Source organism: Tamandua tetradactyla, chromosome 7, assembly GCF_023851605.1.
Source record: "Tamandua tetradactyla isolate mTamTet1 chromosome 7, mTamTet1.pri, whole genome shotgun sequence".
NCBI lineage: Eukaryota > Metazoa > Chordata > Mammalia > Pilosa > Myrmecophagidae > Tamandua > Tamandua tetradactyla.
Window position 1 is genome coordinate 35,122,301 of NC_135333.1, and position 20,604 is coordinate 35,142,904.

Below are 20,604 nucleotides of genomic sequence, written 5' to 3' on the forward strand. Positions count from 1 at the left end.
TAAAGTTTAATAGTTCCATGGTCTTTCTCCCCTCCCTCAGGGGACTTTTGCCTGATCACTTTTAAATCACTCCTTAAAATCACTCCAACACCCTTCTTTTCAGCCCTTTGCTTTAGGAAACTTGGAAAATGGTTTCTTGTTTTACATTGTTTCATTGGGACTCTTGTTGAAATTCTCTTTCTACACAGTTTCATGGTGGTAGTATTCCTTGCCTCAGAATTTTAGTACTTCCTCGCATAAAAGTTCTTTGGGGTCTTCCATCACTGTGAGTGGTGTTCTGGAAGTTGCTTCACTTTTCATCAAAATCTGCAGCTATTTTAGGAGAGGCCCTTTTTTGAATAGCCTCATTTCAAAGGAAAGTATCATCACAATACTTTCCTTAGAAATTAAAAAAAAAAGCCAATCTTGATAGTTTTTTGGGCTATTTGGGTGGACTCTCTGTTTATTTCTTGGGCAGGGTTGTTAAAACAACTTGTGATAACTGTTTCCCATTGTATTTAATCCTTTTCTACATGCATGTATTTGATAATGAGTTCTGAACCATATTATCTTGCTTCTGTGAGACTTGTCATTTACCCAAAGGTGCATTTTGTTGTTCTGTAGGTGAACGTTACTTGGCCCTGTTCTTTATGAGTTACTGAAATACCGTCTCTGCTAGTCGATCCTTTGCCAGGGTTTGAAATCACTATGTGGGCAGTGCCCACTACGTGCCTAACACTGTCTGGCCAGATCTGCAAGAATAGACCATTCATTGTTTCTTCTTTCAGGCCTTCACACAGGGCCTGTTTTGTGCCAGACTCCAGGTACAGGGCAGATAAAATGGACAAGGTCCCTGCTCGTACACAGTGTCCATGGCTCTGGGTGCTAGGTGCCATTCCATACCCTTTACCTACCTTTCTTTTATTTTGAATCCTTTCTCCAACTCACCTGTATGCTGCAGATGAGGAAACTGAGGCCTGGATCACACAGCAAATAAATGGTAGTATGATGACTTAAATCCAGGAATGTCCAACTTCTGTCCAACTCCAAAACCCATGTATATTTTTCCTCTTCCCATGCTGTCTGATGTAAGTGGACCTCTAAGTTGAGAGCACTAGGTGACAAGGGCTTTGAAGCAAGAGAGATCCTCTGTCCTCTGTTCAGTTACACATTCAGCCAACATGTGCTCATTATGAAGTGTCTGCTCTGTGCTGGGCACTTAAAGAGATTTCCTCTGGGCCCTGCAGCACTTCTCTGAGCCCTAGTTTCCTCTGTAAAGTGGGGAGGGTAAGGTGCTGCAAGAATTATATGCACTGAAGCACAGAAAAGAAAGGGGACAGGAACTAACATTCTCTTCTGGTTCTGCCTGAGAATGAATGAGGGAACTTCGTTTTGCAGGCTGACTCGTGGTAGGATGAAGGGGCCTTGTTTTTAGAATACAGTTTTGGAATGTTTAGTTTTTCCTCTTGAGAGGACTTTTGTAGTTGTGCTGGGCAGGACACAGAGGAGCAGTCAGTAAGTGTAGTGTCAAGGGTTCCGTTTCTGGACCACAAGACTCACTGGTTAAATGTTGTTCACAGGATGGAATTTTTTTTAAAGAGTAACAGAATCCCAGAGCCTGGGCCTCAAAGGTAATGCTCCCTGGGAAACCCCTGTTTAGAAACAAATCTATTGACCTAAACCATTGATTGGCTGGAAACAGGAAAACAGAGCTCTTTTTAAATATCTCAGGCCTTTGGAATTGCTGATGAATATGTGTCTAAACGTCCTTTAAAATTTGACTCTCCCCTTTGGCCCTGCGGAACAGGTCTGTTGGGCTCAGATCCTTGTTTGGGACAGTGATGAAATTCCAAGCTGTTGAGCCAGATGTGGATCTTCCTTGTTAAACTGGTATATGCTCAGCCCAGACCATAGCTTCAAAGGGAAATAATGCTTTTTCCCACGTGCTGACAATTCTGTGCATCCTTACGCTTTACAAAAGTCCTTCTGGTATATTTGCTTTTCCTAATGGTGATTAGGAAAATCATGTAGATCACTGATTTTTTTCTTTTAATGCCCATTGTGCAGATGAGGACACTAAAACAGAGATTGATTGATTTGCCCGAGGTGTCCCATACTGCTGAAGTGAGGTCAGGAGTTGAACTTGGGCCTTCTGACTTGGGGTCCCTACCCTTGGGATTCCCTGACTTGGAAAGAGGCCTTTGCTGAGGAACCCTGTTTTTCTAGGAGCCTCTGCCCAGATCAGAAGTTTTAAATTATTATTTTATTTTTTTTACACAGGCAAGCACCGGGAATTGAACTCGGGTCTCTGGCACAGCAGGCAAGAATTCTGCCACTGAGCCACTGTCGTACCACCCAAAAGTTTTTAAAATGTATTTTTAAATAATTGGTTCAATCCAATTCAGCATGAATGAGTGTCCACTATATTCACGGAATAGTGGTAGACTATTTGGGACATCAAAGATGATTGAAATAGTCACTACTTACAGGGAACTGATGTGTAAACAACCAACCATAATGCAAAGCAGCAGGGGCCCTAACAAAGGAATAAGCACTACATTTTTGTAGCACAAAGGAAGGGAATTAGAAAAGTGTTCACAGGGACTTCGTGATTCAGAGCCAAAATGGAAAGGGGAAGCAGAATTTCAGTAGGTAAGAGAGGGCAAGTAGGCTGTTGATTTTGATGAGATTGGACCAAAGTTGGGAATAATTTGACATGTTCTAGAAATGTGTAAGTCAGTGTTGCCAGAGTACACTTTCAAACAGTACTTCTCAAACCTTAATATGTCTAAGAATGCTACCAGGAAATACCCCCAGAATCTGATTTTGGGAGGTCTGGATTGGTGTCCCACTAACTACTGGTGAAGTCGAGAGCAAAGAAGACTACTTGGGATTGTAGCTTTTTTTTTTTAACATTTTAAAATTGTGAAATATAACATATGTACAAAAAAGCAATAAATTATAAAGTACACCGCAACAGTTAGTTATAGAACAGATTTCAGGGTTTGGTATGGGCTGCAGTTCCACAATTTTAGATTTTTCCTTCTAGCTGCTCTAAGACACTACTGGAAACTAAAAGAAGTATCAATATAATGATTAAGCAGTCATACTCATTCATTTAATTCAGTATTCTCTCTTATTGACTCCTCCTTCTCCTTTGATCTTTCAACCTTTAGGGATATTTGGGCTTTGCCCATTCTAACTTTCTTAATGTTGGAAAGGGCTGTCAATAATATGGGATAGGGGAATGGAACTAGTTGATATTCTGGAGAGGCTGACCCCCACCAGGTTTCAGGACTTAATCTAGCCTAGGAATCCATCTGGAAGTTGTAGGTTTCTGGAAAGTAATCATAGTGTATGGAGCGTTTGTAGAATTTCAGTTGGACTCCTAGATATTTTTTAGGGTTGTCAGGAATAGTTTTGATTGGGGTTTGGCAAACCATGGTAGATTAGCAGTATCTAGCTGAAGCTTGCTTAAGAGTAGCCTCCAGCGTAGCCTCTCGACTCTGTTTGAACTCTTCCAGCCACTGATACCTTATTTTGTTAAAATTTTTATCCCCTTTTTGGTCAGGAAGGCATTGTTGATTCCACTGTACCGGGGCCAAGCTCGTTGCTGGGATTCATTTCCCATATTGCGAGGGAGACTTTCACCAGTGAGTATCATGTTGAGCCGGTAACTTTTAAGCTGAGGTCTTAAGGGCGAAGGGGCAGAAGGAGAGACACCACACTCCAGCAGAGTGAACAACCACTTTGAAGGCCTAGCCCAGGGCTGGTCCTTGGATATTAAGAATATCTGCATACTGCACTCTTGATAACTGTGTTATCTTTCTCAAATGCAAATTTGATCAGGTCCCTCTCCTGCTTCATTGTATTCTCTATCAGTCAGGACTCTTTGAGATAAAGCAGCAGAAACTATCTCTGGCTAGCCTGAATAGAAAAGCAGTGGAATGATGGTTCCCTGACTGGCCAGGCTTGACAGTGGGCCAGAACCAAGGGAGGCTGTGCAGCAGCAGAATGCAGCTGAGAATGAGCCCAGGAGCAGCTGGTTAGGACCCTACTGCCATGATCTCGCCATTGTCTCTGCTTCTCATTCTCATTGTCATTCTCATTGTCATTCTCTCAAGAGTCCCAGTGGGGATTTGCCATTGGGAACATGTGGGTGCTAATGGGAGGCGATGATGGGCAGCCAAAATAAAAGTGGTAAATGTCCCATGTGTGCTCTGTGCCTGTCCTTGCCTCTGAAATAAATGCCCTGTGTCCAGAGTGGCAGTAAGGCCTTTGACAATGTAATATCAGCAGCTCATCTCCTCCACTTGGTTCCATGTTCCCTCCAGTTGCCAGGTATTTCCTGATGTTATGATTTTGCACAAATAGTTTCCTTTGCCTGGAATACCCTTTCCTGTCTCTGACTCCTCAGCTTTTACTGCCTGCCAGGATAGGTGAGTCCTTTTCCTACTCTGACTACCCTTTCTCTGTGAGGCACTTATCTGTTCTCACCCCTATCATGGTTTTATGGGGTTTCTTTCTTTTTTCTTTTTTTAAATATTTTTGTTATAAACCTTAAACAAACATACAAACATTCTTGACATAGAAACATTCTATACATGGTATACAATCAGAAGACTCACAATATCGTCACATAGTTGTGTATACATCACCATGCTCATTTTTTTTTAACATTTGCATCTCTCCAGCAAAAGAAATAAAAAAGAAAAAACTCATACATACATACCATACCCCTTACCCCTCCCTCTCACTGACCCCTAGTATTTCAGTCTACTCAATTTATTTTAACCTTTGTTCCCCCATTATTTGTTTATTTTTATCCATATTTTTTACTCATCTGTCCATACTGTAAATAAAAGGAGCATCAGACACAAGGTTTTCACACAATCACACAGTCATACTGTAAAGCTATGTATATCATTATACAATCATCTTCAAGAAATATGGCTACTGGAACACGGCTCTACAGTTTCAGGTACTTCCCTCTAGCCACTCAAATACACCATAAACTAAAAAGGGGATATCTATATAATGTGTAAGAATAACCTCCAGGATAACCTCTCGACTCTGAAATCTCTCAGCCACTGACACTTTATTTTGTCTCATTTCTCTCTTCCCCTTTTTGGTAGAGAAGGTTTCTCAATCCCTTGATGCCGAGTCTCAGCTTATCAGTTTATGGGGTTTCTTGGGTTTCTCTGTCTTCTCCGTGAGATTGGGAAGTGGATCCTGGCTCAGTGCCGGGTCCCACACGAGGCATTTACAGGATCCTCTGGCTGCCAGAATATAGTACACAGTATACACGGGTGTTGAATGGGTGTTTATAGTATGATTAAAAATCTGCTTTGTAAGTATCGTTTTTCTCCCTAGTCCTAGGAAGATTTGGGGGTATGTTAATAGGTGGAAGGGTAAGATGGCGGATGTTGAGGTCTTTTTATTTTTGCCTGACTAGCTTAAGGACTGAGATGGTTGAGATCCCCAGCTGCGTAGACTCTGTCCCAGGCAGAGGACAGGTAGCCTGCACCTGACCTTGGACAGTCACTCACTTGTCATTGCAAAATGAGGCTCTGCTGTGGAACAGGATCTGTTTCTTGGAGTCTCACTCTCCGCATCTTGCTCAGCCTTTTTCAGGAGAGCAGCAGAGAGAACATGATGCAAGGAGGGAAGCAGATGAAGAACTGGGAAATACAGGAGAGACATAGGATGACACATCCTTCCCTTTCTGAGCTTGGTGTTTCCTCTGCCCAGACATAAATGAAGTGCTCACCAAGCATCTGCTTGATTCCAGGCTCTGGCATCATGGTGATATCCTTATGATAAGAATTCCAAAGCCTCCATGTTGTTTGGTGGCTAAGAGTTCAGGCACAGGAGCCAGGTAGCCTGACCCAGCCTCACCACATACTGACTGGTTGATGTTGGACAAGTTACTTAACCTTTCTGGGCCTCATTTCCCTTGTCTGTAAAGTGGAAATGACAGTGGCATCTATCTCTGGGAAGTGTTCTTAATACAATTACTGGTACAAGTGCTTGGTAAATGGTAACAGTTTCAATGCTATTTCAATTATCATTACTACAAATTGGCTCAATTTTTTTCTTCTTAATTATTGTTCTCAGAATCAAGTTTTTACCTCTTTCTGGAAGTGGACATTTCAAAGTAATAAACAGAATGAGATGGACAGCCTTTCAAATGAGGGGTGCCAAGAATATGGTAACAACGAATCTGGTGTTAAATGAAGATTGGAAGCCAGAGTTCCTTGGCTGGAGCAGAGGGTGGGGCTTTTGCATCAATGGGAACTTGTGTGCATTATTTGGTTATTGATGGCTGCCTGCTAGAGTCATCTTGAGACCACCTGCAATGAGGGACACCTGAGAGGAAACGTCCTTGCTGGCCAGTGGCTACCTTGTGGTTGTTGGGGTAACTTCTGGAGCAGGGTGATAGTGAAAAAAGACCAGAGTTGGAAAGAAGGCGGAGGTTCCTACCTCTTCCTGCTGCTTGCCTGAGACTGAGCAAATCACCAGGCTAGTGTCTTCCTGTTTACTGTCATCACCATCACCACTTTTTAAGCACTCCCCTGTGCCAGGCACCGTTCTAAGTGCATCACATATATTAACTCATTTAAGAGTACTTGAAACATCTAGCTCACGTGGTGATTTTGATGATTACATAACACAACATGTGTGAAAGCACTAGCAAGATGCTAAAAGCACCCAACAGCTGAGTGATGGTGCTAAGAAGTTATTTTCCTGTAAAAAAAAAAAATCAAGTCTAAACTTTACATAGAAGTATACACATACATACAGACGAGGTAAATAGCAGGGGGAAAAAGCTTTTTAAGCAACATATTTCAATAGGTTCTTCTTGTACCATGTACCTCTCTGTATCATAACACTTAGCATCCGGACCTAGCAGATGTTTATACAGGTTTCCTTCACCAAAACATGAGCCTTTTGAGGGCATTTATTTTTGTATTTGGCACAGAGTAACATCACAGTTAATGTTTGTCAAAAGTATGTCTTAAGAGACGTCTTTATTGGTTTGTGCTTAATAATAAAAAAAGAAGATACGTCTTTCTGTTCTAGAAAGAAGTATCTTGTCAAGGCACAAGTTCTCATTTGGGAGCTAATTTAATTTGGGTAGGAAGGTATGCTTGTAAAATACAAACAGGCAGACAAAAACATCTCTCCCATTTCCCTGATGAGCCAGTTACACTAAAAACATTCTTACCCAGCAATTGTTCTTCTCCCGTTAGCATTGAAATTAATGTTGAAAGCAATAAGATGGATTACATAATTGTTCCCCTACTCCACCCCACCTCCACACAAAATCACCTTACTTTATTATCACTTCAGACTCATCTTGCATCTGTCTCTCCAGTTGTGAGCAGTGTAATGTGAAATTCAAGGAATGTTTGTTTTGTGGAGGGGCGAGTTATGTGGAGGAGACCCTCAGACAAGCCTAGATAGTGACCTAAATTCAGATCCCAGCTCAGCCTAAAAGGTGGGGCCTTGAGCAAGTTATTATTATTTTTAATTTATTTTTTATTATCAAACCATAACACTATGTAACATGAACATTCTTAACATACACATATTCAGAGCCTAGTGTACAATCAGTGGCTCATAATATGATTGCATAGTAGTTATATTCCTCACCATGATCATTTTTTAGAACATTTTTGAGCAAGTTATTTAATCTCTTCAAACATTAGTTCCCTTGCTTTTAAAACACAGTAATAGGGTGCACAGTTAATTCTGTGGTTCAGATGCCTGCCTGTCATGTGGAGACCCGGGTTCGATTCCTAGACCATGCACCCAAAAAAAAAAAACCAGTAGTAATACAGGTCTCACAGGGTCCATGTAAAGTACTAAGTAGCTATTAGCGGTATTATTATTATTATTATTATGTTGTCCAAATAGAATCAATTTGAATGAATTTAATTTCAGTTATAATCCCTTATTTATCTTATTTTTATTTTGAATAAAATATATTATTTTTAATCAGAAAGAAAGTTCATTCTGATAGAAGAACAAATTGTAGATTGATGGGTTGAATGAGAATGTAATCAGCAAAATCTGGCATGAGGGAAATGGCAACAGGACAGATGAACCAATGTCTTCAACAAATAAATGGCTAAAAGAGGGGAAGGGTCGTAGAGTAGAAGATATTTAAGACTCATTCATATTAACCCAATGCAATGTGTGGACCTTGTTTTGTGACTTTGAAAGAACTATAAAATACATATTTTGGGGGAATTGAATATGAACTAGATATTAGAGGGCATTATAGTATTAATTTTATTAGGTATGATACTAGAATTGTGGATATTTTAAAAAAATCCTTGTCTGTTAGATTTACAAGCTACTGAAGTAATATGGTGAAACAATATGGTGTCCAAAAAAAAGATTGTATATCAAACAAGATTGGTTGGCAAAATGATGAAAATTGTTGAAGTTGAATATTGTGTAAATGAGGATCATTATACTAGTCTCTCTACCTTTATGTGTTTGAGAATTTCCGCAATAAAACAGCATTGAAAGTAAAAGAGAAAAACTTTACTAGCTTTGTCACTCAGTTGTTTTTGCTTTGACTTTTTTTCAAAGACTAAATTTGAATTTAACCTTGAGATTTCCGCCTTTTCAGATTAAAGTTATACTTAAAAAAATGCAAAAAGAATCTAATGCATTTTGTTATGTGCTAGATATTCCTGGTCTTGCTGATTCTAGAACCAGTTCTTTAGCCAGTTTCCATTGTATTTAGCCTTACAGTTAGTTCTTGGTTTAGCTTTCTGACATCCTGCTTCCCTCCCTTAATGTAATTCCTTGCCACCCTTCCTTCTCGAAGTCCCTGGAAGGTGGCCCCTTTCCCACTGGTGATCATTTTTCAGGGTTTCATACATAATAGGAATTTTCTCTAATTGGCTTTCAAGACCTCTTCATCAACTCTCTGAATTTTTGTTTCACCCATTCTGATGCTCTGTTCTCAAGTGAGAGTTTAGCTCTTGGATTTTTCTTCACAATGTTTCTTAATTAGTTCATGATGTCACGTGGCTCTGCAGGGCCACACAGCCACACTGTACAAACCACAGCAAGTACCTGCTGAGCTGGAGTAGCCCTTCTTCCTAGAATATTGTCAGACAGCTTGCTGTAGATTTTCCTTCTTTGATAAGGAGAAAGGTCAAATTTCTGAAAGATCTGGTTCCTGACCTGCCTACCACACAGGTTCTGGTCTCCAATCCTTTGCTTATGAGGTTCCCTGGGCCTAGAATGCACCTTGCATCCTGACCCCCTAGATTCATGTTCCATGTGGCCACATTGTTACATTTGTGACAATCACAATAGACCATATTTTGTCAGTTTCACTAACTCCTTGAGGTCATGGACTCGTGTCATTTCTGTATTCCAGATGCTGACATTCATTAGGTGCTCGATATGTGTTTGTGGAATTAAATCCATTTACATTTATATACCTCCTTCACCAAAACTGCAGGTTGAAGAAATTCTGTAGATTTGTTCCGTTTCCAAGGTTAATCTAGATTTTAAAAATGTCTTGTCCCATTGAGTTTTGTTTCAGAAAACATGATTGCCATTTTTATAGATTGCATGAAAATTGTTTTTGAGAGCATTTCAGTGAATCAGTACAGATTTCTTTTTAAGCTCTGGGGTACTTGGTGCTTGAAGAGGTGCAGGGGGTAGAAGATTTAGTCTAGGCATGTTCTAGTTTGCTAGCTGCCGGAATGCAATATACCAGAAATGGAATGGCTTTTAAAAGGGGAAATTTAATGAGTTGCTAGTTTACAGATCTAAGGCTGAGAAAATGTCCCAATTAAAACAAGTCTATAGAAATGTCCAATCAAAGGCATCTGGGGAAAGATACCTTGGTTCAAGAAGGCCGATGAAGTTCAGGGTTTCTCTCTCATCTGGAAAGGCACATGGCGAACGCAGTCAGGGCTTCTCTCTCGGCTGGAAGGGCACATGGCGAATGCAGTCAGGGCTTCTCTCTTGGCTGGAAGGGCACATGGCAGACACGGCGTCATCTGCTAGCTTACTCTCCTGGCTTCTGGTTTCATGAAGCTCCCCGGGAGGCATTTTCCTTCTTCATCTCCAAAGGTTGCTGGCTCGTGGACTCTCTGCATCTCATGGCTACATCGTTCTGCTCTCTCTGAACCTCTCTCTCCAAAATGTTTCCTCTTTTATAGGTCTTCAAAAACTAATCAAGACCCACTCAGATGGGTGGAGACATGTCATCCCCTAATCCAGTTTAACAACCGTTCTTAACTAAATCACATCAACTAGGGAGATGATCTCATTACAGTTTCAAATATACAGTACTGAGTAGGGATTATTCTACCTTTAAGTAATGAGATTTATATTAAAACATGGCTTTCTTAGGGGGCATATATCCTTTCAAACCAGCACAAGGCATTTTGTGGAGCACAAGACATAAGAAAAGCATTTGAAAGTATAAGTGGCAAAATAAAAATTTCAGCAAGTCAAAAGCATTCTCTTATGCTGATATATCATCAACACACTTCAAAGATTTATTTGACGTCAATGAGGAAACTGGCAGGATGACAAATCTGAATCAATAGAAAAAGAATGCAGGAATGAGGCTGCACATTTAGATACAAAATGGGTTAATATCAGGCAATAAAACCTAACCTTTGAGGTTATCTTATCTTTTTTACCAGACAGAAAGCAGTTGCAGCATATCAATTTTCTACAAGGTTAACACCTAACCTTGCAGAATCTGGGTCCTAATCAGTAGTAAATAGAAAGTCAAATAAAGTCCTAGAGCATCAGGTGACCTGTAGGCAGGAAGATTAGATAGTGCTGTAGTATGTCTTTAAAGGGTTAACAGTACCCTTTTTGCCTTATAACCAAGTATTGGATAAATTTTCTTAACAAATAAAATTACAGTTAGGTTCAAGAGCTAAAAGATGGCTAGGTCTGATGTGGGATGAGTCCTTGGTCAAAGTAATTAATTTTACATAGTTTTGAAGGGACATTGTAAAGTCAGGATTTGGAGAAAGGAAGAGGTGGTAACAGAAGAGAGAAGGTATGGCCGGCACAGTCTGAGAAGGGTTGCCCCTAGCACGAATGGTATGTGCAGAGAAGGGAGTGGGAATTTTCCCAGGATGGATGATAAGCTAAGGTAGGTGGGAAGTGAAATCCCTTGGAGTAGGAAGGAGCAATTGGTAGCGAGCTTTGAAGCTCATTTTTAAGAAATTTGATTTGATTTGAAAACGCTGTTGTACCAACAAGATGCTCAACAAAGGTGACTGTCACTGGGTGAGAGGCTGCCATTGAAATCAAGACAGAGTATGACCCTGGAGCGAAGAGATAAAGCTGTGATACCATGGAGAGAGACAGGGCAGGAATTCATATAGTGAACTTGTTGCAGAGGTAAAAAGGAGAAAAAGCAGTTGAAGGTGATACTAAAACTCATTCTCCATGTTGAAACTATGTGAGCATTAGCTCAGGCCCTAGGTATGCTGTAACAGGTAAGCCTGGGTTTTGTGGCCAGCGGACGCTCTTGGCCTGCCCTTGATAGCCTCGGGCATGTGGGGTGAGGAAGCTAGACACAGAGTGGACCAAACACATCTGAGCGTGATCTTGGGGTTCACTTTGTGCTTTCTTTTCCCACTAATTTGTAAATGTTTTATTTTAGTTTGTAATATTTGATGTATACAAAGAAATATATAGGCCTGCCTTGTTCTTACAAATTGAAGGTCTGTGGCAACCCTGAGTGTCAACCATTTTTCCAACAACATGTGCTTACTTCATGTCCTGTGTAACATTTAAAAAAAATATTTTTATCGATAAATCTTAACATGCAAACATTCCATACATGGTGTACAATCAGTGGCTCACAATATCATCGCATAGTTGGGTATTCATTACCATGATCATTTTTAGAACATTTGCATCACTACAGAAAAAGAAATAAAGAAAAGAGGAAAAAACCTCATGCATCCCATACCCCTTACTTCTCCCTCTCATTGACCACTGGTAATTCAATCTACCCAACTTTTTTTCACCCCTTATCCCCCCCATTATTTATTTATTTTTTTGTCCTTATTTTTTACTCATCTGTCCATTCCCTCAATGAAAAGAGCATCAGACACAAGGTTTTCACAATCACACTGTTACATTGTACAGTCTATTTAGTTATATAATTGTCTTCAAGAATCAGAGCTACTGGAATACAGTTCAACAGTTTCAGGTACTTTCCTCTAGCCACTTCCAGTACACCATAAACTAAAAGAATAACCTCCAGAATAAACTCTTGAGACTGTTTGAAATCTCTCAGCCACTGAAACTGTATTTTGTCTCATTTTTCTCTTCTACCTTTTGGCCAAGCAGGCTTTCTCAATCCCATGATGCCAGGTCCTAGATCATCCTGGGAGCCATGTCCCTGGTAGCAGGGAGGGCAGTGAGTTCACCTGCTCACTTGGCTTAGACAGAGAGGCCACATCTGAGCAACAAAAGAGGTTCTCTGGGGGTGACTCGTAGGCATAATTGTAAGTAGGCTTAGCTTCTCCTTTGCAGGAATAAGTTTCACAGGGGCAAACCCCAAGATTGAGAGCTCAGCATATTGAATTGGTTGTCCCCACTGCTTGTGAGAATATCAAAAATTCCTCAGATGGGAAAGTTTAATATTTCTTCCTTTCTTCCCAGTCCTATGTCACATTTTTATTAAGGTCTGTACATAATTTTTCTTTTTTTTACGTGGGCAGGCACTGGGAACCGAACCCAGGTCTCCGGCATGCGCAGGCGAGAATTCTGCCACTGAGCCACTGTCATACCGCCCTGTATGTAAATTTTTTTAGACATAATGCCATAGCACACTTGCTAGACTACAGTTTAGTATGAACATAACTTTTATATGCACTGGAAAACCAAAACAGTGTGATTTACTTTGTTGTGATACCTGTTTTTGTATTTGTGTGTTTTGTTTTGTTGGGTTTTTTGCATGGGCAGGCACTGGAAATCGAACCCGGGTCTCCAGCATGGCAGGTGAGAACTCTGCCTACTGAGCCACCATGGCCCGCCCTGTTGTGATACTCATTTTATTATGTGAATAGAACCAAACCCATGGTATCTCCAAGGTATGCCTGTATAACACATTTGTGTATGTTATGAACCATGACATTCACTTACTAGTCATAATGTCAGAAGTCAAAGAGAAAGAGAGGATCTTGAAAGCAGCAAGAGAAAAGCAATCCATCACATTCAAGGGAAACCCAATAAGACTATGTATAGATTTCTCAGCAGAAACCATGGAGGCAAGAAAACAGTGGGATGATATATTTAAACTACTAAAAGAGAAAAACTGCCAACCAAGAATTCTATACCCAGCAAAATTGTCCTTCAAAAATGAGGGAGAAATTAAAACATTTTCAGACAAAAAATCGCTGAGAGAATTTGTGACCAAGAGACCAGCTCTGCAAGAAATACTAAAGGAAGCACTAGAGACAGATACGAAAAGGCAGAAGAGAGAGGTGTGGAGAAGAGTGTAGAAAGAAGGAAAATTAGATATGACATATAAAATACAAAAGGCAAAATGGTAGAAGAAAGTACTACCCATACAGTAATAACACTAAATGTTAGTGGATTGAACTCCCCAATCAAAAGACATAGACTGGCAGAATGGATTAAAAAACAGGATCCTTCTATATGCTGTCTACAGGAAACACATCTTAGACCCAAAGATGAACCATGACATTCAAGAACCCCCACCTCCCCACCCTGCTTTTCTTTGTGGTTCCTTTGCCAGTGAAAGAGATTTCTGATCCCTCACTTAAAATGTAGGATGCCTGAGTCACTGGTTTGTCATCCTGTGTTGTTCATCAATTTCTCCAGACCTCTGGCCCAGAATCCCGTTGAAGCACAGATGCTGTCTCTGTGCTCAGCCTTCTTACCTGGTCAACATCTGGCCTCCTGGCATTTGACTGGAGGGATTTCAGACACCAATTTGCCTGTTAGAACTGTCGCCGTGTTCCCTACGTTGCACTTCATGCTGCTGCTATGAAGGGTGTGGTTGAAAGAGCCCAGCTCCTTAAGTGCTACTCTAGGTGACTTGAGTGGGAGTAACTGATAGTTTAGGTCTTAGAGAAAGCATGGTGATCACAGAGAGAATGGTGGAGAGGAAAAGTTCACTTACAGTTGACTCTCAGGTTTAATACTGGTTACTGGTTTACATTTTATTTTATTTGTAATTACTGGGAAAAAAAATCCTAGGAGGAGGGATAGGACAACAGCTTGAAACATTTCTATATACTCAAAAAGAATACTTGCTGGAAATTAGATCCTGGATTTACCTGCCTCAGTGGTTTCCTTCTTGAGTTTCTGTCTCATTTGTCACTGTCCACACACATCAGACACCTGCTTATTTCTGTGTTCTTCTGCATGTTGGGTGGATCTAATGTGAAAAATAAAAACAAGCAAAATATAAATGAAGAAAGTTCTTATCTTGGGGATGAGGAACTTTTTAAGTATTACACAAAAACCGTGGAATTTCACTATGCACTATTACAATTTTTATAGTTCTGCCCTAATGCAACATATCGCATTCCTAAAAAAAAATCACTGTGTCCTGCAAAATTGAGCAATAAAAATCATAATATGAGTGTTAGGTTAGGATTACTATACACAAAAATTTCATTGGTGACAAAGAAAGATGGGAATAAAGACATATTTCCCAGAAAATAAAAAAGAATCTAATAAAGCAGTAACACAACTGTACAGATGTTGTGGTTAAGAAATATATAAATGCAACAATCAATATGGCACTTTACCTTGAAAAAGACCTGGGATTTGCTTGTGTAGTTGGATGTCAGAATGTTGGAGCTTATGAGTGGATGGAAGGAAGGTGGTTAAAAGTTGGGTGGGAAGTTGTAACCCCGTATATGGATGGTGTGGTTCAGCACATACTCAGTGACCTGACAAAGCTGATGGATGTTTGAGATGTGTATGTGTGCATTTTGTGTATTCCTACATGGCTCGTTTCAGCTGGGTATAATTTTCTGCATTTTCTAGTGGGTATCTCGTACGTAAGCAAACGTGAGTTCATATTATGCTCAGAATTTCCCTAAAATACCCATTGCATTGGAACAAATTTGCATCTTCAAAATAAGTTAAGTCAAAACTGTCAAAAAACCCATGAATACTATACACTAGCTAATACTCAGTGCCCAGCACCCACTGTAGCCCCTACCTGAACACTCTAAATAGCCCCATGAGTTAGGTATAATTGTCAGCCACATTTTGCAGATGAGAAAACTGGCTTAGAAGGTAAAACTTACCTCAGGCTGCAAGGCTAATACCTGGCAGCTCAATCCTGATACCATTATTTTTTTCCTGAACAAATTACGAGAGAAATAACCAAGTAGACGTAATAATTGCAAACAAATACAACAGAACAAATATACATCATATATACATTTTTCAGGTTAGTGGAAAGAGAGAGACACACAGCCCAATAGAAAAATGGACAAAGGTCAAGAATAGGCCATTTATAAAAGAAAAAATACAGATGGCCAATAAAATTGGAAAAAAGGACATTTAACTTCATTAATATTCAGTTATGCAAGTCAGAACAGTTAGGTATTGTTTTTCCACCTCAGACTGACAGAAATAAATGTGGGTTAGATGTGGGGAAACACTGGTGGAAGCATAAATTGCTGTATCCTTTCCAAAGCACACACTCCTATCCTTTGACCCAGCCATTTGAGTTCCAGGGAATTGTCTTAAGAAAATAATCACATAAGTGGGAAAAGATTTTTGTGCAAGATTTTGTAAGAGTTGTTAATAATGCTGAAAAATTGAAAGCAACCACCTGTCAAATTGATGAAATTGGTGAAACAAGTTCTAGAGCATCGATATGATAGAGGTCAATACCAAGAGACTCTTAAAAAGGATGACATTATGTCTACAAAGGTTGACACTGAATGTTCTTCATGTTTTATTAAATGAAGGGAGCAGGGAATAAAGCAGCATATTCAGTGTGATCCCATTTTTGTGAAACCATTTGCACACATGAGCGTGCTTGCATGTGCAGGCAAGTCTTGTATAGGAAAAAAGTTTGGAAGGGCACACCAAAATATTCATGATGAGTGTCTCAGGGTGGTGAGATTGCTGGATGATTTTTATTGTTTGTTCTTTTCATTTAACTGTTTTCTGTAGTGAATATGTTGCTTTTATGATTTTAAAACAGAAACACTTTAAAACAATGTCTAATGGAAGGTACATATTACAAAGCGTAAATAAATGACCTTAATAAAATGGTCCTCTCAGCACCTAACAGAGCTAGGTAACAGATACCCACTAAAGGGTTACTGACTGACTGTACAATTTTGAAGCTTACCCAATTTGACAAATCAGTTACCCCAATTCTTTATTCCTGACCAAAATTAATCTGACCAGAATTTTAGTTACCTTGCTGTCAGGTAAATACTGCAAGGCAAATGATTTATATTACATCCAGGTCACAAGCTCCATAAAGTAAGTGTGAACTTGGGGTCTCTTTGGGGGGACTCGGGCTGGTTGCAATGCACAGGTGACAACCAGTCTCTGATGTTTGTGGGAGGTTGCTTTTTTTTTTTGGACGCTTGCTTTTAAAGAGACCAAAACCAGGTATAGTTTCTCGGGATCCAGCCCACTTTATTAAACAACTTAAACCTTAGTTTAAGAAGCTGCTGAAAACGGGAGTGGGGAGGGAGGGTGCCAGGAGCACCCCTGAAAGGTGAACCTAGGAAGGCAGGCATGGGGGTGGCCAGCCTAGCTCCTAGGAGGCCTGTCTTTGGCCTTCAACACTGTGGGCCACAGCTCATCATGCTGGAACCTAAGCTTTGTTTTCAAAGCTCCATAAAACCTGTGCCTTCTCCCAGGCCTCCCTTTTCTGTATTTCCTGGCTCTCTGCGGAAATGAGAGCCTCTTTAAGTGCTGAACCCAAATGATTAGAGCAAGGAATAGCAAAGAGTCATGAGCAGGCTCCCATCCCAGCTGGTGTAGCTGGGAGTAATAGAGCAAAACTGCTTCTGGGGTGGATTTCCTGCTCAGTTCTCTGGGCCTAGTTCCACTTGGTGGCACCTCCCCATCTCTTCGCTGCTGACCACGTGGGGTCCCGCAGAGGCCCTGCTGGAGCAATGGCCCAAAGAGCCTATTCCCATTGCTTCTTCCTTCAAATACTGGGTCTTGTCTTCGTGCCAGTATGCCTGGCTGTCTGCAGGTGGCCCCGCTGGAGCTTTGGTGGGAGGAATGGGGGATCTTTTTTGTTTTTGTTTTAATTGAAGTAATCCCCTTCCACCTGCCTACATACTCTTTTTTTTTTTTTTTGCATATTTTTTATTTAAGAAAACAAACAATACACTTAGAACCACCAAAAACAGTTATCTTAGTTAGCTTAACCAGAGACTTATTTAAATAAAGTGTACATGTAGTTATTGTTTGCACAAAGCCTGTGTTTGCACAGTAAGTTTCATAAACCAATTTAAAATTAAGGCAACAAGGAAAAATCTACATATTCAGATAGCAAAGTTCTTAAATTCTAAGTATTAAAAACTAACTTAGATACCATTTGATCAACTGTCAAAACTGTGAATTTCTCAAAATATCAAGTAGAAAGTTCTTACAAATATCTGCATTGCTATAGTAATGACCTATGTTGCTAAATAGTTTCCTTATTTCTGGAAAATATGAAGATACAATATTTTAACAATTAACGTATGGAAATCTTAACCACCTAAAATGGTATCTTACCTTGTCCATAGGCATATTAAAAAGAAAAAAAACTAAGTAATCATCTTAAAGCCTGTTTGCACAATATGTTCCATAAACCAATTTATAATTAAACAAAGAAGGAAAAGTATCTATAAATACAGATATCAGAGTTTCTTGAATTCTAAGTATTAAACAGTATCTTAAATACCATTTGATTAACTATCAAAACTGTGCCTACACACTCTTAACTTGCTTTGTGAGATAAGTTTTGTGACCTCTGCAGGTAACATTAAGCCCAGCCTCTGATCTCTCCCCAAATTGTTCTTGAAAGCACCCAAGGAGGTGAGACAGGAGCGAAGAACCATATAGTGGGTGCTCTAGAAGGACTACTAGTGGGAACCTTCACAAGGGTCTGCCCGGACCAAGCACTTTGCATAAATTATCTCATTAATGCTTGAGACAGAGAGGCCAAGTGAATATTCTCAGGACAGCCTAAAGGGCAAGGAAACAGGATTGAAGACAGAGAATACTGGCCCCTCTGTCAACACTGCTGGTTAGATGGGTCTCCTGGGACTCACCCAGACCCACTTAGTGCCAGAGGCTGCGCCCTACCATTTGTACCTGGCCCCCAAGTCCCCCCCTCCTTGCCTTCTGCCTTCCTTAACTTTCCATGGATTAAAAATTTTGAATTAGCCAGTGAGTGATGTTCTTTTGGCTCAAAAAAGCAGGCTTCTGTTGATTTTTCAGAGATTTGGGATTTCAAGAGAATTCTAGGAGACTCGACAAATTATTAGGTTTCTCTTAATCATTTTCTTAAAGCTTTTATACTCTTTTTAATTTTTTAGTTAAAAAATATATAACAGCGAACAAACACAAACATTCTTAACTTATGATCATTCCGTTCTACATATCTAATCAGTAATTCACAATATCATCACAGTTGCATATTTATCATCATGATCATTTCTTAGAACATTTGCATCAATTCAGAAAAGAGAAATAAAAGGACAACAGAAAAAGGTTCATACATACCATATCCCTTACCCCTCCCTTTCATTGATCACTAGCATTTCAATTTAAATTTATTTTAACATTTGTTCCCCCTATTATTTATTTTTATTCCATATGTTTTACTCATCTGTTGATAAGGTAGATAAAAGAAGCATACTTTTATACTCTTGCATTGTACTTGGAACGTGTTGGCAGTGAATTGTGTTTTGTTTAAATTCTGTGCTGAGTTTGAGCACATTTCTTAGTTTATTCATGTACAGAGAATGGAATTGGTTGGTAAGAGTTACAGTATCTGTGGCCATCTGCCCATTTCTCCCTCCCCCACACAACAGGCTGGGTGAGGACAGAACAATGTATCAAGGTGTTGGAAAATAGTACTACTTTATAGTCATTTAATCTTGTGAGGTGATGTTTTGCCTAGCAGCTTGAAGTGATTGATATCTAAGATTCTGAAATGCTAAGCTCTAGTTATCCCATATGGAGGTCATACTAGACACCCCCAGCATGCTTTCTGCTTGCCCAAAATACACTCTTCAGACTCCGGACCCTCCCTCCAACACACACACACACACACACACACACACACACACACACACACACACACACACTCACAGCATTAGAGACTGGGGTGGGATGGAGGGCACTTATTAGAAGTTTGAGAGAGGGAATGGGGGGGTTCTTTTTTCTTTTCTTTTTCTTGGTGCTGAAATCAGAATATCCTGTGCCTAAGAAGTTTAAAGAGGAGTGTACCACAGTTCAGGAATGCCCCCTAGCTTCTTGGGAATATATTGGAGAGGAAAGGACAAGGAGGGAGGGCCATATAGAGACCCGTAGATTTGAAAGTGCCTGGGACAAAGCTGAGGCCCCAGACTCCTAACAGGAACCAGCCCTATGAAGAAGAAGGAGGTATGAGAGATGAATTGTTGTTAGTGGAGGAAGTGGGTTTTGGTAAGCCCTTAGGGGATGGGCCAGGAAAAGAGGCTCTCACAGGCCCTGGGAGCAGGATTGAGGCTGTTTGGGCTGGGAATTCAAGGTCCTGGGTACGCAGAGCATGATTAGGAGTGGGGCATGGTCTGCAGGTGGACGCATCCCAAGCTTGCCACAGACTCCTTGTTCACAGGGAAGGGGAACAGCCAGAGGAGGGCCAAAATGGGCCCACTAAGGTACAGAACCCAGGGCAGGGCCTGGTTGCTGGGCACTGACCTTCTGACAATGCAGTGTGGTACAGTAGAAGAACATGAAGGTGGGAGGCAGAAAGCTGTCCTAGTACTGGCTGTGCCTGAGAAGCTGTGTGAGCTTGGTCAAATTATTTCTCTGTTCTGGACTTTACATATGATCTTTCCATCTTTACCACCCCTAAAGATCCATGACTCGGGAGCCAGCAATTTAATTGTCCCTGATATCAGTGACCCTACCCTATTCAAGACTATGCCCTTGTGGCTTACCACATCTTGGAGAGGCCCAGAGAGTTAGGGTCTTGCAGCACTTTGGAGCCAAAGCCACATGGCTCCTGCAATGCTGAGATTGATCTCGGTATCCCCAGCTATAAGATGGGACCAGCACTACCCTCCGCAAAGGAGTACCTACATAGTACAGAGGTAGTGCCTCGTGTGACTGAAAACAGTCAATCAGGAAAGTGTGTAGAAGGAGCCTGGAGGTGGGAGTGGGGAGGGGAAAGAACATACAAACAAATTACATCTTGTCCTCTGTCCCTTGATTGTTCATCTCTTGGCCCAGGTGACCCCCACATGAGGGGGAGGTGAGGGTTTTCTGACCCATATCTGTCATGGTCTTGGGGAAAGCCATTGCATTTTCATGCCTTGGTATTGAGCATATTTGAAAGGTGGTAAATACTTTGGATAGCAATAAAATTACTCCTTCTCATGTGTT

At 40.5% G+C, this 20,604-nt stretch overlaps 1 protein-coding gene and 1 long non-coding RNA gene across 2 annotated transcripts in view; both read left to right on the forward strand.

The window, feature by feature from the left end:
• Positions 1-20,593, forward strand: part of LOC143691054 (uncharacterized) — a 30,202-nt gene extending 9,609 nt beyond the window's left edge. Inside the window, exons 2-3 of the long non-coding RNA XR_013179322.1 lie at positions 6,097-9,689; positions 10,402-20,593. This is a non-coding gene — a long non-coding RNA (uncharacterized LOC143691054). The remainder of the gene's footprint in view (positions 1-6,096; positions 9,690-10,401) is intronic.
• Positions 1-20,604, forward strand: part of SREBF2 (sterol regulatory element binding transcription factor 2) — a 62,349-nt gene that overhangs the window by 10,125 nt on the left and 31,620 nt on the right. The gene's annotated exons all lie outside the window — the stretch shown is intronic.